The 24,731-nt window shown below is 39.4% G+C and overlaps 1 protein-coding gene across 3 annotated transcripts in view; it reads right to left on the bottom strand.

The window, feature by feature from the left end:
• Positions 1–24,505, bottom strand: part of fam110b.S (family with sequence similarity 110 member B S homeolog) — a 103,187-nt gene extending 78,682 nt beyond the window's left edge. For 2 of the 3 annotated variants that reach the window (XM_018223737.2, XM_018223735.2), the window contains exon 1: positions 24,300–24,505. The gene's annotated coding sequence lies outside the window, so the exon portion shown is untranslated. Of the gene's footprint in view, positions 1–12,995; positions 13,124–24,299 lie in introns of those variants that run through there. The other variant, XM_041567874.1, reaches the window with a different exon arrangement.
• Between the last annotated feature and the right edge of the window lie 226 nt (positions 24,506–24,731).

Raw genomic sequence — 24,731 nt, 5'->3', positions numbered from 1 at the left:
TAAGGCTTACTTAGTTTTAAACTTTTCTTCTTCTTTAAAATGCACAATTAAAATGTACAATGCAATAACAGTCTTTTTTTTTTGGATTGAAATATTTTATTTGGTTTTCAGAATAAACCATAAAAATCAATATGATAACAAATAGTATGCAGAATAAGAAGATTAATGCAATGACATATTATCAATAACAGTCATATTACCTTGCGAAATACAAACGGTTATTCTTATTTGTGCAAATTTGCAAAGTTTTTGGCTTTGCAACTCGTATTACACAAATTCCATGATGCTTTGTGAATTATGAAATGACCACTTCAAAGTTTTTTTTTGTTTTTTTAACCATTACATTTCTCCCATCCATGAAAAAGTATTTGGTGTTGTTGCATTTCCTCATCTTTAATGCTTATACTATATGGTGAGCAGGGTCAGACTGGGCCGGCGGAGAACATGAAAAAAAAACTATGTGGGCCTCGCCAACCAAGACCCACCCCTGCTGAAGCCCTGGATGCTGCACCATATCATCATAAGCAACCAGGTACACGCCGGGGGAGGGGGTAATTGGGGGTGGTTGCGGCACCATGTAGGGGAACCTTATTGGGGGAGTGGTATATTTGTTGCCACAAACCTGTCCTATTGTGTACAGCAGTTCTATGACATAAGCAAATAAAAAAACTAGGCGATGTGAAAAGAGGAAGACAACATTAAAGGAAGGAAATGCACATTCTACAAATATTGCACTGCTCTAAAACAGTGTTTTCTCTTTCTCACATTGTGTAGAACATGAATTTTCACTTCCCTAAGATATATTATAACAAGCACTGGAAACAACAATAAAACCTTGTAAAAGTAGGTTTCACTTAAAGACATATCCCGAGTATCTTTCCACTTACATATAAACAATTTTGGCTTTTGTTCCAAATTATCTACAAAAAAACCTTCCTGACAATGACTAATGTATATGCAGATTGCATTGTCACATGAGGTTTGAATGGTGCATGTGACATTCTTGGTGCACATTACTAACAATGGCATCTACACAAGAACTTGACTGGTAAAAACATCTGTAATTCATCTGGGGTTTTGATTTGTTTTTATATTTTAATGAGACAGTGATTTGATGCCAAGGGATTTTATTAAAGAGAATTGTATTTTTAGATCTCTGATAAAAGGAAAGGCTTGTTTTGGCTTGACTTGCAAAATGACTTACGTCATACATTAGAAAGTTTATAAAAAGAGACACACACAATATGAAGTCTGGAATTACAACCTGTCTCGGTCATTAATACATAGTCTGGCAACACTGCCAATTTCTTAATTCCTCTCGCCAAGGCAACAGAACATGTAAACAACTATTATGCGGATAACAAGAAATTACAGATTATTTACTTAATGTCCTCTTGCAGTTTTTGATTCTATGTAAAGTGTAAATGTAAAAATATTAAACAGCAAAAGACTTTAATCAGCCTAAATACTTCAATGATCTGTTGTTGTTGTTATTTTTTTACAAATATTACAGAACATACCCAAAATGCTGCATTGTAACAATACATAAGAATTTTTTTTTTTTAAAGGGATCCTGTCATCGGAAAACATTTTTTTTTTTTTAAATGAATCAGTTAATAGTGCTACTCCAGCAGAATTCTGCACTGAAATCCATTTCTCAAAAGAGCAAACAGATTTTTTTATATTCAATTTTGAAATCTGACATGGGGCTAGACATTTTGTCAATTTCCCAGCTGCCCCAAGTCATGTGACTTGTGCCTGCACTTTAGGAGAGAAATGCTTTCTGGCAGGCTGCTGTTTTTCCTTCTCAATGTAACTGAATGTGTCTCAGTGGGACATGGGTTTTTACTATTGAGTGTTGTTCTTAGATCTACCAGGCAGCTGTTATCTTGTGTTAGGGAGCTGCTATCTGCTTACCTTCCCATTGTTCTTTTGTTTGGCTGCTGGGGGGGAAAAGGGAGGGGGGTGATATCACTCCAACTTGCAGTACAGCAGTAAAAAGTGATTGAAGTTTATCAGAGCACAAGTCACATGACTTGGGGCAGCTGGGAAATTGACAAAATGTCTAGCCCCATGTCAGATTTAAAAATTGAATATAAAAAAATCTGTTTGCTCTTTTGAGAAATGGATTTCAGTGCAGAATTCTGCTGGAGCAGAACTATTAACTGATTAATTTTGAAGAATTTTTTTTTTTCCCATGACAGTATCCCTTTAAAACAGAAGGAACGGCATTTTCTACTTGCGGGTGCCAAAAGTTAGGTACCCCAAAAGTGATTCTATTTACTTACCCGACACCCTGGGCCGGTGCTCCTATCAGCAGAAAACTGTACTGTTCCAGGGTTATTCCAGTGAGCAGCACAGAGAGATCCTCTTACGGCTTCTTCTATCTTCTCGCGGCTGCGCATGCTCAGTAGAGCGAAAAGCTGAACTTTAACGGAAAAAGCCGGCTATTTTGTTCAACTGCGCATGCGTTTGCCCCGGGAAATTTGAAAAGAAAAGAAAAAGAAAGAAGCAGGAAAGTGATCGCTCCATGGTGCTCACTGGAATAACCCCAGCCTGATGCAGTTTTCTCTTGATAGGAGCACCAGCCTATGGTGTATGGTAAGTCGAAAGTAGGGATGCACCGAATCCAGGATTCGGTTTGGGATTCTGCCAGGATTCAGCCATTTTCAGCAGGATTCGGCCATAATTTGCATATTAGGATTTGTTCGGTATTTGGCCGAATCTTTCGCTCCATGAAACAGGTTCAGCCGAATCTAAAATAGTGGATTTGGTGCATCCCTAGTAGATACAATTAGTGATACGCGAATAAATTCACGTAGTGCGAATTCGCTGCAAATTTCTGTGTTTCGCTGTCTGTGATTAAATTCTCGGAACTCCAGCGAAAATTTGCCTGTGTCAAATAATTTTGGACTCGCGTACGAAAAGTTGCTCACACCAAAACCGCTACGCATCAACACTATTCGGATGTCCATTGACTTTGATGTCTGTGTTGAAATTGACGCAAGCGACTTTTCGGATGCACGTCCAAAATTGACGCGGGCGTCAATTTTCGAGTATCACAAATGTTTCGCCGTTTTGCAAACTTACCGGAAAATTTGCGAATTTTTCGGTGAAACGAAACGGGAGAAATTCGCCCATCACTATATACAATTACTTGTGGGTGCTTAACTTTTGGCACACCCAAGTTAAAACACCATTCCTTCACCTTTAATATACAGAATGATTTGTTTAAATTACGTCTATGGGAGATAGCAGTCCCATAAAAATGTGCTTTCTGAATTATGGGTTTCCAGATAAGGCATCCCATAACTATCCCTGATAATTATAGAGTATTTACTTTTTTTACTTAGGGTTTTTATTTGCACTCAGGGCAGCCATCAGGGGGGGACAGGGGGGAGAGTTGTAGGGGGTCCCGACCAGGCCACACTTACTTGATTAGCCGGGCCCCCCCATCTTTTTGAGAGCTGCTGACTTTGGGAAGGCATGGATGTTTAAGGGGCCCTGGCCACCAATTTTCTTATAATGTGGGGGAGGGGGCCCTGGCCACCAATTTTGTTTCTCATGTGGGGTCCTAGCCACCAATATTTTTTAATGGGGGGGGCCCTGGCCACCAATATCTTTTTATTTTTTATTAACATGTGGGAACCCTAGCCACCAATATTTTTTTTGTCTTTTTACTGTGTGGTGGGGAGGGCGGACCTGTAGGTGGGGCTTGCGGGGGGTCCATGAAATGGCCCTGCAATTTCTGATGGCGGTCCTGTTTGTACTCCAAACACTCATAAGAACTTGTTGAGCAGATCTAAGCTGTGTGCTAGATACAGACTCTAATGGCCATATGGGACAAATGATCCTGCACCTGTCCTGGGACAGATTTTGGGCAGAAATGGGGAACATTTTCTAGTATATTTACAGACCTGGGTGCAGGCAGATATCACTCATTCCTGTCACTACGCATACAAGATGAATTTGCCTTTTCTTTGACAGCATTTTTACACTGGTGAAAAAAATATACTGTGTGGCACTACCACTAATGGCAATATCTAAAATTAGGTCACCTGAGCATTTTCTCACTGTGTGGGAGGGGTACCATAGACTATAAAAATGAATGGTAAATATGGTCTTGCATATACTATTAAGTCTAGGCAAATGAAGTCCAACGTTTATTCAAGTTTTTATTTCATTTACATCTGCCCCAAAAAAACAATAAAACACCCTAAGCTCACTAATATAAGCTTGCAGTCTGAGGCACAACTGAAGGAGACCAATATAATTATATAGGCTGACCTAATAGGGATTTAAACAGATTTCCTTTTTGTCCAGTTGAATTGCAGCCAGTCAAAGGAGAAGTTCCCTTGCTGCTGTCTCCAACTCTCCCGGGAGCAGGTAACAAACAATTTACTATCCCATCCTCTTTCCCCTTCTACCACCCACCTGGTGAGCTCATGATTAATATCAGAAAATTATGTCGGGAGACTGGAGCAAACCATATCAACCAGGTAGGAAGCCCTTAAAACATAAACACTTTAAATGAATTGTTTGTTATTATGTTACTAGTGCAAACCAACTATTAAACAATTTAGAACCGGGTATATTTTTTTTACATATTAGATTACAGAGCACTTTCCCAGGCATTACAAACAATATCAGCAGATTTTATTGTCTTTTGGTAATCTAAACTCACTGCTCAGGCATGTATGTTTTTTTTAGGTCTAATACAAGTGGGTCCAATTTCTGCTGTCAAGAGGTTAGAAGCTGAGCAGTAAAAAGGAAGTTAAGATGTTCCAGCACTTTCATCAAGTAAACTGCCCATGCCTAATTTAAAACACATGGATTCTCTATAAAATAAACAGACAAAAGTTCCATTACAACGCCAACAATGCTCCAGAACCAGCACAAAGTTTATTGATTAAATGTTAGGTGACTTTAAAACTCTTGACAACTGAAGGCAATAGTTTTTTATTTCATAGATAATGCAGCTTTTGTAGAATTTTTAATCATCAGATCTCAAGGGTTTGGATACAGTTTTGGATACAGTCCTACAAATTCATCCACATTAAAGGGGACCTATTGTAAAAATGAAAATTTAAAAAAAGCTTCCTCATACTGACGTAAGAAACGTTCTAAATACAATCAATTAAAAAATCTGCATTGTTTCTGAAATAATTAGAAATGTATTAGAGCTCACTCAATTAAAATCGGCAAAAATCCTGTCTCTCTACATGCAGAATTTGTACAAAAGGCAGTTTGTTAGATTTTGTTTATACTGGAATCAGTTGAGTGATCTCTAATACTTATGCAGGGGTTGGGTGTTAAATGAATGATCCAATAAATCTTATAGAGGGGCTCCTTTTGCCTAAAAGATGTATTAGAGCTCACTCAATTAAAATCGGCAAAAATCCTGTCTCTCTACATGCAGAATTTGTACAAAAGGCAGTTTGTTAGATTTTGTTTATACTGGAATCAGTTGAGTGAGCTCTAATACTTTTGCTAGGAAAGGGAGCCCCCCGATAAGATTTATTGGATCATTCATTTAACACCCAACTCCTGAATGACGACAGAATGAGGAGAAAAACTTGATTATTTCAGAAATGGTACAGCAATTTTAATTGATTGTATTTAGAAAGTTTCTTATTTCAACTTGCTGAAGCTAATATTACATTTTCATTTCCGCAATAATTCCCCTTTAACAATGATACACGTGGCACAGTTCTTGCTGTCATCTGCAGTGACAGACCCTATGCCCTTATGTGTACTCTACTTTAAGAGAATCACATATCCATTCAAAATACCAACAATTTAGCTTTTTAGGGTCACCTTTTTGAAACTTCTGGGAAAGTGCTGCCTGAGTAAAGGTTCTCACCTTGTTTTATAGCAAAAACAACACTGGATATACCAGATACTGAACAGATTTTTTGATTAGGTGCACCCTAGTTTATTTGTACCACCAAAGAGGTTCTAAAAAAACATTGTTTTATTAGCTGATTATAATATATAGACCAAACACTTAGGCAGTTTTAGATACTGTCCCTCATAAGTAACTCACTCGTTTTCTTCATCAATTGGTTGCCCAACAATGGAGTTTTTAGCTTACCCCATACATACAGATCCAACCATAGGTGCTAGGACCATTGCACCAGTGATTAATTGCCTGGGTACATGGAATAGGTTGTTCACGGGACTCTTTAAGAAGAACTTGCATTTTTGAAGGACCCTGTGGAATGGCAAATTCAATTGGTAAAGTAGATTGTAGGTTTCCTCCAGGTACACTTTTACTTACAAAAGCATATAGACAAACTGGCTCCTAATGAAACAATGTGACAGGGACCTTAGAATGTAAGCTCCACCGGAGCAGAGACATATATGAATGATATATATATATTCTCGGAATTATGGATATCTGACATAAACAAATCAGCATTATATAAAACAATATCAATAATAATTCAAATTGTATCATCTTCAAACAGGGCTAAACGTGAACTTGAGGTTAAATTTAGATCAGAAAAGAAATCTTTGGTTCAGTTGTTTTTTTGAGAGACTCAGGGACAACCATAAGAGTCAGTGTCTTACACAAGAAGCTGCTGGAATGGATCTATTCTATGCCCTTGGGCCGCTCCATACAAAGCCCCGTGGAAAATGACTTGCACTTTAGATAGTACAAAATGTAAAACACAGCAATGAATCACCATTTTACGGATCTTAAACTAAAGAGTATGCTGCTTGATGAATATCTCACAGGCACAACTAATTAATAGCAGAAAAATGATGGGCACCTTGTAATACAGTAACTAAGGCTGAAAAAAGAAACAAGTCATTCAAGGTCAGGCTGCCAAGCTGTAAACTGTGAAAAACAGAATGTTAGGTTTTCTGTCACAGGATAAGCACAAACTGTAAGGCAAAAGGTTATCCCCATGGAAAGGCCTCATTTAAGAAAGTAAAACAAGCTGAACTAGAGAAAGACAGTGTAGCAATGCTGAAACCCTGCATCAGCAGACATCAACGTTTCTTGCGCAACTGGTGTTTGATGCTACAGTAAATTGGGAAATGGGGTTAAGTGTGAGAAGGTGATGAAATGGAAATGCCCAAGACAATGCAAGTTAGGGGCAAAAATACACCAAAAAATATCCCTTTGAAGTGAAGTAGTGAAATCACAGAAAGTATGTCAGAAGCAGAGCACTGCCATATGTCAAACAGCTTTCAGCCCTAGGAATACTCTGATATATAAATTGTTGTGGATGGTAAAAGAAAAAAAAAGGCAACAATCACTGGGGGGGATAAGATAAGACACCCCATGGTGATTGTATTCACTTACCAGATACCCCAGGGCTGGTGGTCCTGTCAACTGAAAATGTCTCCAGTTTGGGGTTCTTCCAGCAAGCATGACAGAGTCATCTTCTTCCTGCACCTTCTTTCTTTGTATGGATGCGCATGCGCAGTAGAGTGTAAAGTTGAGAAGAAAAAAAAATGACTTTTTAACTCTACTGCGCATGCGTTGGCTCTGGGATTTTTGAAGAAAGAAGAAGCAGGAAGAAGAGGTTTGCTATTTTGGTGCTCGCTTAGAACAACTCTGGGCTTGGACAGTTTTCTGCCAACAGAAGCACCGGCCCAGTGTGATAATCACTTGGGGGTGCCTAACCTTTGTCTTTTTATCTTTCCTTCTCCTTTAAAACAACATCTTAGCACTACAGTAAAGCTGGCCATACATTTTAATATCAGCTCAATATGTCCACCTTTAGGAGGGTGATATTGGGCTGACCAAAATGTTTTAATCATATTTGTTTTTGGCCTTTAGTTCTCCTTTAAGGATTCAAACGATCGGATCTTTGCATCTATGGCCAGCTTTATCCTCTCATCCTGGTGTAGAAAAAATTAAATCCAAAGCCAAACTAAGAGAAGTCCCCTATTTGGTGATACATTTAATTCCACAGCGATAGCTTCAAACAAAGCAGTGAAAACAAAAGTGTGCCTGGAATCACTTAAGCGCCAGAAATCCCCATGCCATTAAACGTCATAAAAATAAAATATTAATAAAAGGCAAGCAGATGGCTCAGCTACTCTAACAACAATAAATTTTATTGGGTTTATGGAGTTGTCAAGTCAAATTGGACTTCCTTTCCCCTAACATTCAATGAGATACCTTGTAAAGAAATTCACATACGTGTCCTACATGTCCATGCACTGTTTGTATGAGAATAAATATAAAGACTCACAGATAACAGACTGAAGAAAAATATTACCAAATTGTAACATTGTTTGTCATTTCCTAAGGGTAATAGCCAACAATTATTAATTTTTGTCAGGACTGCCCATTAGGACGACATAGCTTTGTCAAGAGAGCTTTGTCCTCCGTGGTTTGACATAATAACATTCTGTCAGAACTGATCCCCAGTCTTACATAAATGACCAGATGGATAAAATGTGTAATTTTTTATGGGAGGCAGGCAATCCACATTCAGGTCAAACCAATAAGTAGAACTTTGTCAAAACATCTCTTAAAAACTTTGGCTTAAGTTTCCAAACTAGCCTAGCTCTTTTTTCAATAAAATATGTTTTCCCAATTTAATTTATTTGGCGTGGATGTGGATTTCATAAATGTCCACCTTTTTTCAGATGCATGGATATCTACTCCACTAGCTGAAGGTCGGGGTTAGTCGCCCCTAGACCACCACAGGTACATGGTGAGCAGTCAACTTCTAATATTCTCTTTTTTTTTTATTGTTAGATGGAATAAATTATATAATCTGCCTTATCAAATGAAGGCTTGTATGGCTAGCTTTAGCCTTGCTACTGTGCAAACCTTTTGTGCACAATAATAGAAGTGAATAGGAACACAAACAGAACCAGAAAGAGCAATATCTCATTTCATACTGAAGTGTGTATGACAAGCACCTCTCTGCTCTTAGCACTGGGTGACGTAATACACATACCACTGGCACCACTTATCAGGCATTTGTACGTGCAGCAAATAGGGGCACTGTTATTTTCTCACTTTCTCAGCCAAAGAGATATACCTCATTCAGTAGTCTATAAATATCCAATAAATTGGCTATAAATATCCAATTACAGTGTCAGACCAGTATAATGCTGTCGCCTGTACAGTAGTCCTTGAACTAACTGAATGGGTGAAGGTTCTTACAGAAGAGCTTAACAGCTTTACATATGTTAATTGTTTTTCAACACAAAAGTACATTAACAGGTATATAAATCAAGGCACAAAAGACACAGGGGTTAAATATACGGCACCATAGCTGCACCAAGAGATATAACTACAGAATCAAAGAAATATAAACCATTTATCAACGTCAGTTCAGAAATATCAGAAAATAACTACTTGTAGTTCTGAATCTCAATGACATTAAATACATTTGCAACAACATATTTTGTCTGTGTAGTTTAAGCACTTCATTCATACCAATTAGAGCAACGCCAGTGATTAACCCTTCTATTTGATAACAAATTTGAAACCATTTTGCCTTTTTGGATTGTCTATGTCATTTAGCAATGTTGCCAAGATATAGCCGTAAAATCCAAGATGGCGGCTGTAATGCTGCAATTGGATAAGAAAGTCATTTCTCTAAAATATGAATAAAGGGTTTAAGGTGTGGCAACGTCAGGGACACAACGGCAAATACATGACAAAATACATTCCTACACTATAATGAGAAGTAGACCTGTTGTCTGGAGTTCTGTACATGTGTCCAGTGAAAGAAAAAATTGAGAGCCTTCTGACATCAGCCATCACTACAGATGGGGGCAGAATTCAAGATAAATTAGGGAAAAAGGAAGAAACTGGGCTATGCAATTTTAAAAAGCCTTTTAAAATGTCATTGACTTTATATCGGCCGTTACTTTCATTGTATTTTCTCCTGCTAATAAGAGAGTTGGCTCCAAGAACACACTGTTCACAGCCTAGGAGGTAAAAAATAACGTGCCAAGTACAAAGTCAGGCATGGACTAATAAAACAGACCAGCTGGCACCCGCAGGACAATTTTTTTTTACACCAAGCATGTCCAATCAGCATCCAACACAGGATGGAAACCCCTGCTTCATGGAACCTTGTACTGCTTCTTATTTTCTACTCTTAGAACTAAGAGCATATAAAACCTGTCATGGAGCTTATAACAAGGCAAACGGAAATACGTGAAAACAGAATAAGCAGAAATGGTGGTGGTCATTCTTTCCAATATAAGGCTGCAGTTGTTCTTAATAACAATATACTTTATTTTTTTTTTCCTCGAGCTAAAAGAAAGCATACAGATACTGAAGCTACTCCATGTTTAGTCCTTGCAAGGCACATACTTGGATTACTAGAGCTTAGATCAGCCCTCACCCCAGGGGCGATCCTGGCCCCTCCGCCGCCTGAGGCAGAAGCAGTTGCTGCTGCCCCCCCCCTCCCCCGGAAATTCGCTCTTAAAGTACCAGGAGCAGCATTTTTGCTGCCCCTGGTACCTAGTGGGATGCTGCCGCCTGAGGCGACAGCCTCAACTTGCCTCATTGGCAAAGCACCCCTGCCTCACCCCATCCCTTGCATAGTGATGGTCTGCTAACAAAAAAAGTCCCTGCCGTGCACTTACTGCCTGTTGCCAGTTGAATAGCATCACAGAGATTGTCTAAAGTGTAAAAGCATCCTATCCAGTAAGCAAGAGCATTGTCTCAGAGATGCTGCACCTCCTCAACAAGATGGATACAGGGCTATAAAACTAAGTGGAGAGACTCTGGAAACAAATGAAAGAGCACTTGTGGGCCCCATAGTGCTTATTTAAGGAGCACTTGCACCAGTGGTTTCATCCTCTGCAGCTCACAGTGGATGAAAAATTGAGAGGTGCACTTTCCCGTTAATCTCCTCTGGCAGCCAGTACAAATTAGCTTATTCATTTTGGAAAGCAGTTTACAGAAAACATGGCGGATGGATCAATTTTGTGCACTTTGCACCATGTGTTGCACAATTTTTTGATAGGCCCATGGCATCCCTTTCCAAATCCAAGCTTGGGAATACAGTTATCGTCTGACGCTGTTGCCTCTTTCTGTGTTAGCTTTTCATACAATAGCTTGCTAAGAATATCAGTATTTTTGTTGTTGCGCCTTTGTCTCAGAAAAGTTGCAGCAACAAATCTCCATGTGTGACATCAGCCTGAAAGAGCTCCTACAATCAAGAAATTCTGCGGCACAGAAAGCACATTCACTGCTTATTCTCCCTGGGACAGCAGAGAAGGGTGTTTCTGTTTCGTTGGCTCTTAGGATGTTGCCTCCTTTCCAACTCACACTTCTGCGTTTATTCCCCCTTCCAAATCCTTTTTCCTTCATCGTTCAAAGAGGCTCTTGTTTCAAATATCCTCATTTGACTTTTACCTTTTCATCCATTTTCCTGTTTCGCAAAGTAATATTGCAGCCTAGAGGCTCAAAAAAACTTTTTACCCATCTAGTCTAACATATTAATGCCAATTCATTAACCAACCTGATGAGTGCCTTCTCATCCGGCTTGTGCTGCTCATCCCTGGTACATATAAACCAATGCAAGGATCAACATAGAGTCCTGTTGCGGGTTTGGTATGTTCTACCCCAAAATACAGGTGTCACTTCCAGTTTAGAAGTGCATTTGGTGGGGAGCAGGTTTAGGAAAGGACTCCTACTGGCGGGTTTGGTAGGGAGAGATGCCAGAGACAAAGTGGGCTTGCAAGTTCGGGTTGGTCTGGACTGGATACTGGCCTATAAAAACCGACCCGCTCAGGACTCTAGATCAACATATAACTATATTGACCATACAAGTACATATATTGTTGTCAGGTTTTGTGTCATAATCGGTTTGTGTTGAGCGAAAGTTAGGGACAGATATTACCATGCCATGGATATTGAGTGTCTCTGCAATCTGACATCTTAGAAAATTTTGATCACATCCTCTCATTTATATGGCAATAACTGTAAGAGTACAGATCCGTATTGCCATGTTTGCAGTACCATGTTTTATCCGAATAGCCAACTGCTTCCTTTGCGTGCATGAACACTCTATTCTGCAAACAATGATATCAAATAACCATATTTCCAAGGCAGCAGACTTTACATTAAACACATTATATGCCAAATGATCAGTCTTACAGGTATTGCATGGCCAAACTACAAGGCAGCTCTTATGCATATTTATTATTCATAGACAACTAAATATATAGTTAGACCCAACAAACAGATGTGCTTGATTTTCCTTTTAAAGGAACAGTAATACCAAAAATTTATAACATACTGTTTCCCTGTACAATAGTTTATAGAACAAAGCTGCTGTATAGCTATGGAGGCAGCCATTCAAAGCTGAAAAGGAGAAAAGGCACAGGATACACAGCAGATAACAGATAAGCTCTGTAGTATACAATGGGAGTCTTCTGTTATGTAGTGTGTGTCCTACATGGCTACACAGCAGCTTGTTTATATAAACTATAGTTATGTTTGAGAAGCAAATACAACTGTTTTACCAGTGCATGGCAACAGTACTTTTTCAAGTAAAGAAAAACAAATGCTGATACAGCTAAAAACCATAGTACACAGTTTTGATCTTGCCTCACAAATCAAAATATTTTTTGGCACTGCCAATCCTACCTCTGGCACCATAAATGTTAAGATCTACAGGAGGCAAGCAGTTAGAGCACAGTTTAATTATAGAAATGATTGTCAAAATATCATAATTATGGCTTCTGTTTAATCTGTTAATAAAAGAAGACAAATATAACTCCCTTTGAAGATAATTCAATTCTTTACTCCTGAAATCTTTGGGATGTGCCTGCAAGTTTTATTTGAGAAACAGACCTGCCCTGCCTATAGTTCCGCAAGCACAGCTCCTTATGGGATATCATGTGAAGGAAACTAGTACAAAGGCTGTGCTCATCAGAAAAGAAGAGTTTTAAGGACCTACATTTACTGGGAACATTGCCAAATATGTTAAAAATAAAAAATAAAGAATCAAAGTTATTCACATGTTGGGTTCTTTGTGAATAGAATTCCCCACCTGTTTACACACATCCAGAGCAAATGCTTCAGCTCCTTCCAAATACGTGCATTCACTACCGGCAAACAGAATAAAGCCTGGCTATTGCTACACGACCCAATGCAACAGGATGGCTGGAGCTCATGTACACAACTGGAGAAATGGAATAGCATAAAAAAAATTAATTATATCAACACACACACATTTTATCTCTCCATCTATCTATCTCTCCACCTATCTATCCATCTTTCCATCTATCTAGAGATATATATATATATATATATATATATATATATATATATATATATATATATATATATATATATATATATATATATATATATATATGTGTGTATATATATATATATACACACACACACACACACACACACACACACACTTTTCCTTTGTGCATAGTTACTATATGTGTTGCAAACACACTGTGAATGCCTAATTGTAGGCTGCTTTTCAATTGGTTTTCGTTATTTTTTTTAAATAGTTTTTGAACTTTTTGACTTCTTCTGACTCTTTCCAGCTTTCATTGACCCCATCTAAAACAAATGCTCTATAAGGATATAAACATATTGTTATTGCTACTTTGTGTTATTTATCTTTTCTATTCAGGCCTCTCCTATTCTAGTGTTTCATGGAAATCAATGCATGGTTGCTAGGGTAATTTGGACCCTAGCAACCAGATTGCCATCCTCTGCTATCAAGGCAGTTATGCTTTGTCACTACAGGGCATAAAGCCACAGTTTCATGTTGTGAGACTGTGACGGACCAGCAAGAAAACAGGAAAATTAAGGGGTTATTGGGAATGGTGGGCTCTTATGAAAAGAGGCTATTTGGGAGGTATGGCAATGCAAAAAAAAAAAAAAAAAAAAATGAACATTATTAGGTTAAGAAATGTAATTTTTAAAAATAGAGACTTTTACATCAGTTTCTGTTGTTAATGTTATGTTTGTACTGTATACTAAGCACAGTTGGGTTATGCGAGGATTGTTTACTAAATCACAAGATACAGGTAATACATTTATATTAATTAAAACTTGGATGACATTGTAATACACAAAACCCACAGATTGCAACCCAGATCCAAAGTGAACCAGGAGCATCTTGGCTCTGCCTGCCATGCGCTTACCTGTCCAGGTCCTACCCCCAATGCTGCTCCCTGTTCCAGTTTGTGCAGATTTCAGATGACCATTCTCTGCTTCTCAATGGCAAGTTATGATCTGCGTACACACTACATACAGCAAGTTCTGTGGGTGAGCGATTAAGGGGAGGGTGGTAAATAGTTAAATCAGGGTGACATGAGTTGACAAGTCTGATGTTATTATAGAACACATTCACTGTACAATTATAAATCAAGCTATTATGACAACAAGGTTATTGTATGGTTGTCTGAGGAAAGCACCAAGAACTTCAATTTGCTTAGATCAGAGGTCCCCAACCTTTTTCACCCGTGAGCAACATTCAGATGTAAAAAGAGTTGGGGAGCAGCACAAGCATGAAAAATGTCCCTGGGGGGTGCCAAATAAGGGCTGTGGTTGGCTATTGGTAGCCCCTATGTGGACTGGGAGCCTACAGGAGGCTCTGGTTGGTTGTACATCTGGTTCTAATGCAACCACAACTTGTGCCCAAGCCTGGAATTCAAAAATAAGCACCTGCTTTGAGGCTACTGAGAACAACATCCAGGGGATTGGGGAGCAACATGTTGCTCACAAGCTAATGGTTGGGGATCACTGGCTTAGATGATAAGAGTGGGAGAAGGTAGAGACTGGGAAGAGCTTGTTCCGGTCTCAGTACATTGTGACCAGTTACTTCCTCTTCCTGTGCCACAATAAACCACATGTACCTCTCACATCTACTCTGTTTTGTCTTCACTAAATCAAATCACATTCAAGCAATTATATTTAAATGGGTGGTTGTGATGCTAAAGGTGGCCATATACAGATTTAACACAGATTTAAGCTGGCAATTTGAGTCCTTCACAATGAGCGGCAGCTTCTCTGCCTTTATATAGGGCCTCTGGGGGGGGCTACCTGACCGATATCTGGTCAAAAATTGGTCAGAAGTCGATTGGGCAGGTTTGATTTTCATGTTGGATCTCACCGGTAGTGATGGGCGAATTTGGGCCGTTTCGATTCGCTGAAAAATTTGCGAATTTCCCTCGAAATTCGCGAAACATTGAAAATTTTGCGAAACGGCGCCGGCATCTCGTTTTTCTACTTTAAGGGGCAGATTTATCAAAGGTCGAATTGATAAATCAAATTTTAAAATGAGATTTTCTAGCTATATTTAGTGTACTTCGACTATCGAATAGTCCAAACTTCTATTCGAATTTGAAAAAAATTTGACTATTCGAATATCGAAATTTATCAAGTACTGTCTCTTTAAAACTTCGACCATTCACCATCTAAAACCTGGCGAAGTGCTGTTTTAGCCTATGGGGGACCTCCTAGAACCTATCTGGAGTCATTTGGTGGACTTGGTGTTTTGGAAAAAATCCTTCGTTTCAGGGCCGGACTGGGGGGCTTGGGGCCCACCGGGGCTACTGGCCCCGGGCCTCGCTCCAGTACCCACGCCGCTCCGGCACTCTGGTGCTGGGTATGTGTATGCGCATCAGTGTGCATGCGTGTCAGTGTGCACGAGTGCGCACACGCCATGCACCACGTTAGTGCGCATGCGCGCTGTGCCACTGGAAAGTGGATCTCGGCCGGCGGGGCCCACAAGAGCCTGGGGCCCACCGGGTTTTTTCCCGGTGTTCCACCGGCTCAGTCCGACACTGCCGTAAAACTTTGATTCGAATACAGTGAATACCCGAAGTTAAAAACTTTGTTTTAATAAAATTTGATTTGGTCTTTTTTATTACAATTTGGAGTTAATGGGAGTTTAAAAAAACTCCCATCACCTCGAAATTCAACCCTTGATAAATCTGCCCCTTAGTGTTTTTGTTATGATCTACATCCATAAAAAAAACCATTGTTAGCATTCTGTTCCATGGGGAATATTACTTAAATATTGATTTATGTGAATAAAATTATGAGCATAAAAAATATATAGGGTTATATTTAAACATCTATTTCTTATGTAATCTTATAGTAATAAATATCTGAATGAAAAGCATGAAATAGGAGGGAGATTTAGACAAGCTGTGCTTGTGACAGTGTCTTGAGTTCTTCTGATCACCAGCTAAAGGTTTACTGGTAGATCCCAATCTACCTTTTGGACACCCCTGATCTAAGTGCACCTGCCACGTATTATGGGTTCTCTGCCAAAAGCCAATTGAGTTTTAGAAACTTTGGATCTTTTTCCGGCTGTTGTGCAGGAGATCAGAGAGAAAGTCTTACATTTCAGTAACAATCTGGGACTGCAGACTGAGCTGTCAAAATCTGGACTGTCCATCAACTGTGTATGTTGGACTTACTGAGAGATGCAAGGTATTATGGTCAATTGAAATCCACTCTTGAAACAAAATCTATAATGCCTGCCATTATAATTTATCAGAGAAAAACCACAAAGGTTAAAATTACACTTCCTCCTCCCCACCCTGACCCTGTAGATGTTGAATGTTGGCATCTCAGCTTACTTGCACAGAGCAGACAATGTGCTCACACCAGATAATTGGCCAGATCATATGCTCTCATTTCAGCAACAGCCCCTTGCCTCAGGCAACTTCTGAAATTATGTGGGGTCACAAAAAGTTAGGGAAAGAAACGTGACTTGGGGTATGAGTGTGAGGGAAGAATGGCACTGCAGAGAACAGTGGGAGGAAAACAGCTAGTCAATGCCTCATAGAAATTTGCATCAAAATTAAAGATGTACAGAGCGAGAACCAGGGATGACTAAGCTTAATATTATTCACACAAAAAAAAAAAGAGAAGCTGGTAATAAAAGTGTCACTCAATGTACAACTTGACAATTAAATAGAGTAATCTGCATTCATTCTTGTCAGTCTGAGGACTGCAGAATAATTGTGGTACTCGTGGGCAACAGCACATCCAGTTCTTCACCCACAAAAAGGAGGATGCGCCAGCAGATTCATGGGGTTTGTCTGCTCCATGTGTATTTCATTATCGAGTTCTGTTTTTTCTCAGGAATAAGCCATAAAACAGCCGCTATTTTCTTTATTTCCTTCCAGCAAAGATAAAGGCAATCTTGGTATTCATGGCACGCACAAGCGTCTATATGTTATAGGCAACATTTGCTCCAGTGGAGAGCAAGATACCCTGATATGTAACTGGTCAGTCAGAAATGAGAGTCCACAGTGAGGGTTAAAATAAAGAGTCAGTAGATCAGATCCATAAGTAAATGCTCCTTATTAGCACAAATGGTTTCTCCTGCTCAAACAATCTGCAGATGATGCATATTACAGCCAATACCCATGACAATCATTTCATCTGTTACTTTCAATCTGCTAAGCATTTTCAGACAAGTCTTGCAGCATTTTAAAACCTTTTTAGCCAAAGGGGCAAACAGTTAGGGGCCGATTCACTAAGCTCGAGTGAAGGATTCGAATGAAAAATACTTTGAATTTCGAAGTATTTTTTGGGTACTTCGACCATCGACTACGACCTTCGACTTCGATTCGAACGTTTCGAACGAAAAATCGTTCGACTATGCGATAGTCGAAGTACTTTCCCTTTAAAAAAAACTTCGACCCCCTACTTCGGCAGATAAAACCTACCGAAGTCAATGTTAGCCTATGGGGAAGGTCCCCATAGGTTTGCTAACCTTTTTTTGATCGAAGGATTTTCCTTCGATCGTTGGATTAAAATCCTTCGATCGATCGAACGTTTAGTGCTAAATCCTTCGACTTCGATATTCGAAGTCGAAGGATTTCAATTCGAGGGTCGAATTTCGAAGTATTTTTAACTTCGAAATTCGACCCTTAGTGAATCTGCCCCTTAATGTGTAAAAATAAAAAAATCACAAATCTAAAGGAACGCACACATGTTGTACTTTCTGATGTGTTGTCATGTCAGCTGTGACACAATCATTACAAAGCATATTGTGTGCGTCCATATTAAATCCAGGGAGCGTCCAGCATGAGCAGCAAGTCTGCCAACTGGGTTTGTGGCACAGCATGAAAATGCAGGCTCGGCATCTTTCTGCTGAGATTGTGCCAAGTATTCAGTCAGAGATGACTTAGATTGCATAAAAACATGCGTAGCATTTGTTGGATAAAATCCATATTTTCCACGAACCTTACTTAAACTCACCATAAACAAATCGTGCCTCTGTAAAATCAATGTAAGATTGAAAAAACAAAGAAGAGGCGCGAGCCTTGCCTCCGACAGCACAGCAACCAGGGTGGAAAATGGCTAGTAATCTTAAGAACCAAATGTATGTTTGGGGGCAGCAACTGGTGCCTTGAAATACTGGTTTTCAAGCAACTTGCTCCAGGGTGCACTGGTGGTACTTGGTGTCCTAACAATTTGATCTGAAGATGGCAGTTTTCTGCTGATAGGAGCACTGGCCTGGGGTGTCAGGTAAGTAAATACAATCACTTGGGGCACCCCTAAGTGTAAAATGCCTTTCCTTCACCTTTAATATTTAGAGTACAGAAATCAATTTCACTGACACAGTCTGAATCATATACCCCTTTCTAGGTGTCAAATGCTTCCTGTTCATTTAAATGAGAAATGCACTTCTTATGGCAGATGCCGTCTCTAGCAGAAGAGAACAGTTATCCCTGCCTAATAGCAACCAGCATCTGCTTTACACAGCACATTTCCCATTTAAATAAATGGGAAATAAATTCACTTCTGCAGGCAGAGAAGGTCGTTTTGACTTGTGCAAATCAAAAGAAGCTGCAAAAAAAGAAAAAGAAGGCCTGCGGGAGTCATAGCCCCAACCGCCTATTTTTTGCACAACACTAAAATGAATTTGCCTGTTTTGTTGAATGCAAAAAATATTGTCAGACCACGTTTTTTGGAACAAATGCTATTTATCTGCCTAGTGTTGACACAGAAACGACACAGTACACCATTCTTTAACACAGCTATACAGTAAGAATGTACGAGTCTGCCCCAGGGAAGAAGCCAACAACAACCAGGCAACTTTTATCTTAAACTGCATTATTTATGAATAAGTACGGGTATGGGATTCTTTATCCGGAAACCCATAACCCAGAAAGCCATCTCCTATTTTCCATTTAAGTAAATAATTATTTTTAAAAAATGATTTCCTTATTCTTGGTAATAATAAAAAAGTACATTGTACTTGATGGCAACTAAGCTGCATGAACCCACATTAGTAGCAAAACAATCCTATTGGGTTGGTTTAATGTTTAAATACACAAAATATGGAGATCCATGTTGGGTAACGATCCCTTATCAGGAAAACTTCAGGTCCCAAGCATTCTGGAGAATAGATCCTATATCCTCCATAGAGCAACAGAGACTGATTCTCAGCTAAACTTAAAACTATATCATGAGAAAAAAGTGACACAAGCACCAGTCAAAGGAAGAAAAGGGGGAAATTATTAGTATCAAAACTCAAGAGGGTACACAAAAGAGGTAAAATATAAACGAATCTATGTATGCACATCCGTGCCATGGTATAAGCAATGATTGTGTGATAGGAAATCAAAGTGCCAACTGCCAACCTATATTTTCACAAACCCATTAGCGTGCAATATCACACTTCCATTGCAGATATCCTCTTACTCAAGCCAAATTCCATTGAGCACATAAAGCACCTAACAACTTGTGTTTGCCAAAGCATAAAACAAAGGATCTAAAATGCACTTGCCAAAGCAGCTTAAATATCGCCACTTCTTATTGTACTCCCACGTCCTTTAAAGTTGATCCTCCTGTGGTATACAGAAGTCTTTCTCAATCTCTATAGAGGCGGAAGAGCAGAGCATAATATTACAAAACCTTTCATACTTACAACTATGACTTAAAGACAACAAACAAATACCATAAAATACTGCATTTTTCTAGTTTGAAGTTTTGGCAATGGATTAGAATATTTTAGATTTCCCCCTTTCTGCAGAATACTTTGCAGGCAGCAGATGTAATGATTTGGAGCAGTCACATGGGGTCTGCCAAGATGCTTAATCTCAGGATTAGCGTGCTCTGTTAAAGATCAAGGGCCTAATATTTTGGTCAAGAAGAAGAGAACTGCCAGGCCTGATAGTTATTGTTCCATGGAAAATACAATACAACAGGCACTCCTCTACTTTTTATACACAGGGGAGTGATCAAAGTAATTATGCAACCCAATTCATAGCTGTATTAGTACCAATTTAGTGAACTCTTCCAATTTTATTAAATAAAAAAAAAGTAAAAAAAAAAAGACAACATTTGAGACCACAGCTGCTTTCAACAGAAAGTGCCAGAAGATGGATCTGCTATACTTGAATGTTGTGACAGATGTGCTGCAGATAATGAACGAAAGATAAGAACCAGCCTTGAGAAGCAGAAGGTTCCCCAGAGAAAAATACAGAGATCTCTCAATAAATGCACCCCAAAAAAAAGTTCTGTATGTATGCAGAAATGGTCAAAGTGTGTATAGAACTCCGAAAAAGCACAGTGAACGTTTAAAGGGATACTACATTGGGAAAATGTTTTTTTTTCTTCTTATCTTTGTCCCTGCTGAGCAGAATCCCTGGGTTTCGTTAAAGGCAGCTGTTTTATTAATACTCCAGAGATGCTGCTGAGAAATGTATCAACTAAATGTTGCAAAATTGTAACAGTTCAGAATCTGCCCCTGAATTACTGAGCTGCCAGTCTCAAACACCAGAGACATTAAACTTTAAACTTAGTTTTTGGAAAAACGGTAAAAAATAAAAAAAAATGGAAAGTAATTGAAAAACTTCTTTTTTTCTGGTGACAATCTGAAAACAATTAAACTGAAAAAAGCGTTTGGAAGGTAAACAACCGCTTTATAATAGATCCTATACCCGCTCCACATGTGGATGTTTGTCTGCCAAGGTATAAACGCAGGCTGGGAAACAGATAATCCACTCGACAGACATTGTGTTGGCCTGGCTGTTGACAAACAAAACAGATTTTGGCAAGAAGAGTGAGAGTGAGCATTTTCATCCCAAACTCCACCAGGCACCAAGGCCAACATAGTGCTAGTCAGTGCAGCAAGCGGATGGGCTGTTTCTCGGTCTTCATTTATACAGCCTCATGGGAAATGGCCTAGAGGTGCAGACATGCAAAATACTTGCTGGACCCATGCATTAAGGTTTATCTCGGATGTACTAAATAACAATTAAAATAATACTTAGTCCAGCAGGCAATGGATACATGGACAGAGAAATGTTTAAAGGTTACACAACCGTTCAGTAAGACTGATGGTACACAGAAGGCCAAACTCATTCTCTGTGCCCTCTCACTGACTTGAAACACCTGTCAGCACCAAAACTGAGACTCTTCAGAAGAAAAGCACTCTCTGACACTCTTTAGTTGTATGCCATCGGCCTAATAACTTTAATAAGCAAAGCCACATGCAGGGCCGGATTTCCAACGCCGATTGCCGTCTGTCAATTAATGGCCAGAATATCGTTTGATTTGTTCTTTTATCTACTTATTTAAGATGAATGTTTAATGGTAGATCATTGGACTGGAATCAACAAGCATTGCACAAATAATAAAATCTGCATGTCTATGGCCAGCTTTACTCTAAGGACAACACCTTGGATGTAGGGTGTCATTGCATATGGGCACCATATGGTGAAAAACAGCTCATGTGCTTAATCCAAGTGCAGATGTAGGAGGAAGGTAATTGATCATGTAGTGGGGGGATTCATAGTGCTTCTGGACATAAGTAACAGCACAGTACCTGTATTATATAAATACAGGTCTGGGACCTGTTATCTGGAAAACACTTATCCAGAGAGCTCCAGATTATGGAAAGGGCATCTCCCATAGACTCCATTATAATCAAATAATCCAATTTTTCAAAATCTATTTGTCTGTAATAATAATACAGTATCTTGTAGTTGATCCCAACAATTGGAAGCACAACCAGCTTATTGGGTTTATTTAATGTTTTCATGATTTTCTAGTAGACTTATGGCATGAAGATCCAAATTACAGAAAGATCCATTATCTGAAAACCCCCAGGGTCTGACTATTCTGGAAAACAGGTCCCACAGCGGTACACATAAAACAAGCAAATATTTAGTTGGGACTTTTCTTGAAACTTTTCTTGCCACGTAATGTAATTTTCCAGATATTTATTTCCAATGTTAGTAGACAAGAATTGCAGCAACACTAGCACTTAAACTGCAAAGAATTAGCACCCATCAGATCCGGGGGAAAACACTAGGTACAAGGGTTAAAACCTGGTGATGCCAGTGAAGGTAACTCATTTTAACAGTGCTTTCTGGAAAAGACTCACTAGCACTCAATAGCAAACATTATAGCACTGCATATGCAACACTTTAAACAGATACAAAGTGTGGGTTTTACACTAAGAATACCCCAGGGTCACAGCTAAGATGCATTTATTTACAGTAAGAAAGAAAAAAAATCAATGTTTTTATGCCCATAGGACTCTTGCATCAGGTCTGCATAATGTAATTACAAAAGGTAGACATCCTATAAAGGATTCCGTGACAGCACTTTAACCTGCGGGATTGTTGTTTCGCAATGATACATTGCTGATCCATAGTAGCTAATTAAAACCATCCTCTTTCCAACAGAGCACAACAGTCCAGCCTTTCCAATACAACTCCCTGGATCTCTCCTTGGGTTGGATACTTGAGAGTTGCATTTCAAGCACAACTGGAGAGCCGCAGGTTGGACATTATTATTATTATTATTATTTCATGTCAGCAAACAGAGCCGGTCTTCGCTTTCCTTACAGCAGAGAACTGACAAAGGAAAGCGGAAATCTTATAAAAACAATGAGAACAATCAATGAGCAGAGCTGGCAGTGGTTAAACAAACCATCCCTCCAGGACTTTCTCCTTACAGTAAAAACCTTGCCAGTGGCCTCTCTATAATTCCTGCACACAAATGAAAAAATATGTTGGCTCTCTATAAATACATGTTAAAGGGATACTGTCATGGGAAAACATGTTTTTTTCAAAACTCATCAGTTAATAGTGCTGCTCCATCAGAATTCTGCACTGAAATTCATTTTTCAAAAGAGCAAACAGATTTTTTTTATATTCAATTTTGAAATCTGACATGGGGCTAGACATATTGTCAGTTTCCCTGCTGCCCCCAGTCATTTGACTTGTGCGCTGATAAACTTTAGTCACTCTTTACTACTGTACTGCAAGTTGGAGTGATATTACCCCCCGCTCACAGCAGCCTAAGAAAAGAACAATGTAATAAGATAGCAGCTCCCTAACACAAGACAACAGCTCCCTGGTAAATCTAAAAACAACACTCAGTAGTAAAAGCCAAGTCCCACTGAGACTGAAAGTAGTTCCATCCTAAAGTGCAGGCACAAGTCACATGACTGAGGCAGTTGGGAAACTGACAATATGTCTAGCCCCATGTCAGATTTCAAAATTGAATATAAAAAAAATCAGTTTGTGCTTTTGAGTATTGTATTTCAGTGCAGAATTCTGCTGGAGCAGCACTATTAACTGATCCCATGACAGTATCCCTTTAATAATAATAGGTGAGTGCCAGCTTCTGTGCAGTGTCACGCTTATTGGGGCTCATTTTCAGATACAACTCTACCGGACCCTGTCATTTCAAAGAAAATCATACAAGAAGTTACAAGATAGAGCCCCCAGCACCCCACTAGTGGGGGCGTAAAGGTGGCCATAGACGCACGGATAATATTATACGAAATTAATTTTTGTACGATATTCGTGAGTGTATGGTGGGAAAGGAGCCGACCGATATCGGCAGAAGACTTGGATATCGGTCGGCTCGTCAATCGGGAAAAGATCTTTTCCAAGAAAGATCGTAATTGTAACGTCTATGGCCACCTTAAAGCAGAAACTGCCCACCTAAGCCTTGACAATGGGGTGCAGACTGTGAAGGGGACACAGGTCAGCCCCTTATGCATAAAGAAAAAAAGAGGGTGTAGAGTGCAGCCTGTAGCCCTCAGCACTCATTATTTGACAAATTCCAAATAGAAGAATTATAATGCAAATGAATACACACATCTGTGGCATTGCTGCACAAAGTCTCATCATGCTCAACACTGATTGGCTAACAATGCATAAAGGTCAAATACACCAGGCTGTGCCTTATTATATAGGCAATGATAACACCCCCATGAATTCTTGTGTTTGGCTGAGCCAAAAAGGCAAAACAGTGAGTCAATCTGTAGCAGTCATTCAATAATCCCCGGCTTTTCCATTGGTAGAAGTGACAGAAAGAAAAGATGTAACGTTACCGTGTTGCCTGTGTTATAGGCGCAGAGTCTCAGGCTGGCGCAGCAGAGGCGCAACACCGGGGGCAAAGAAACGCAAGGAGTCTGCTGATGGGTCACACTCAGGATAGCAGTGAATTAAAACTGCTTTATTCAGCCTGCAGGAACAGCTCAACCCTTTCCACTTCCTGGGGAGGGGGAGGGATCACTAATACTTTATTCTGCTGCCGCTGCTTCTCCTTCTCTTTTTCTCAGCATTTTATTGGGATTTAAAGAGGATTCTGTCGCCACCTAGTGGCTGATTATGGTTAGTGCTCGTATGGAGCTTTAGCTGCGGCTTTACGGGTCAGTGCAGTTAAAGGACAGAAGAGAAGGCACAGGGAACCTACAGGAAATAAAAAGGAATCGGCATTGAGGAGGAGACCTCTTATTAAACAGCAGAGCCGGCAGGTATAA

This window comes from Xenopus laevis, chromosome 6S, assembly GCF_017654675.1.
Source record: "Xenopus laevis strain J_2021 chromosome 6S, Xenopus_laevis_v10.1, whole genome shotgun sequence".
Classification (NCBI taxonomy): domain Eukaryota; kingdom Metazoa; phylum Chordata; class Amphibia; order Anura; family Pipidae; genus Xenopus; species Xenopus laevis.
The sequence above is the reverse complement of the archived record's forward strand: the minus strand, read 5'-3'. Positions and strand labels throughout refer to the sequence as shown.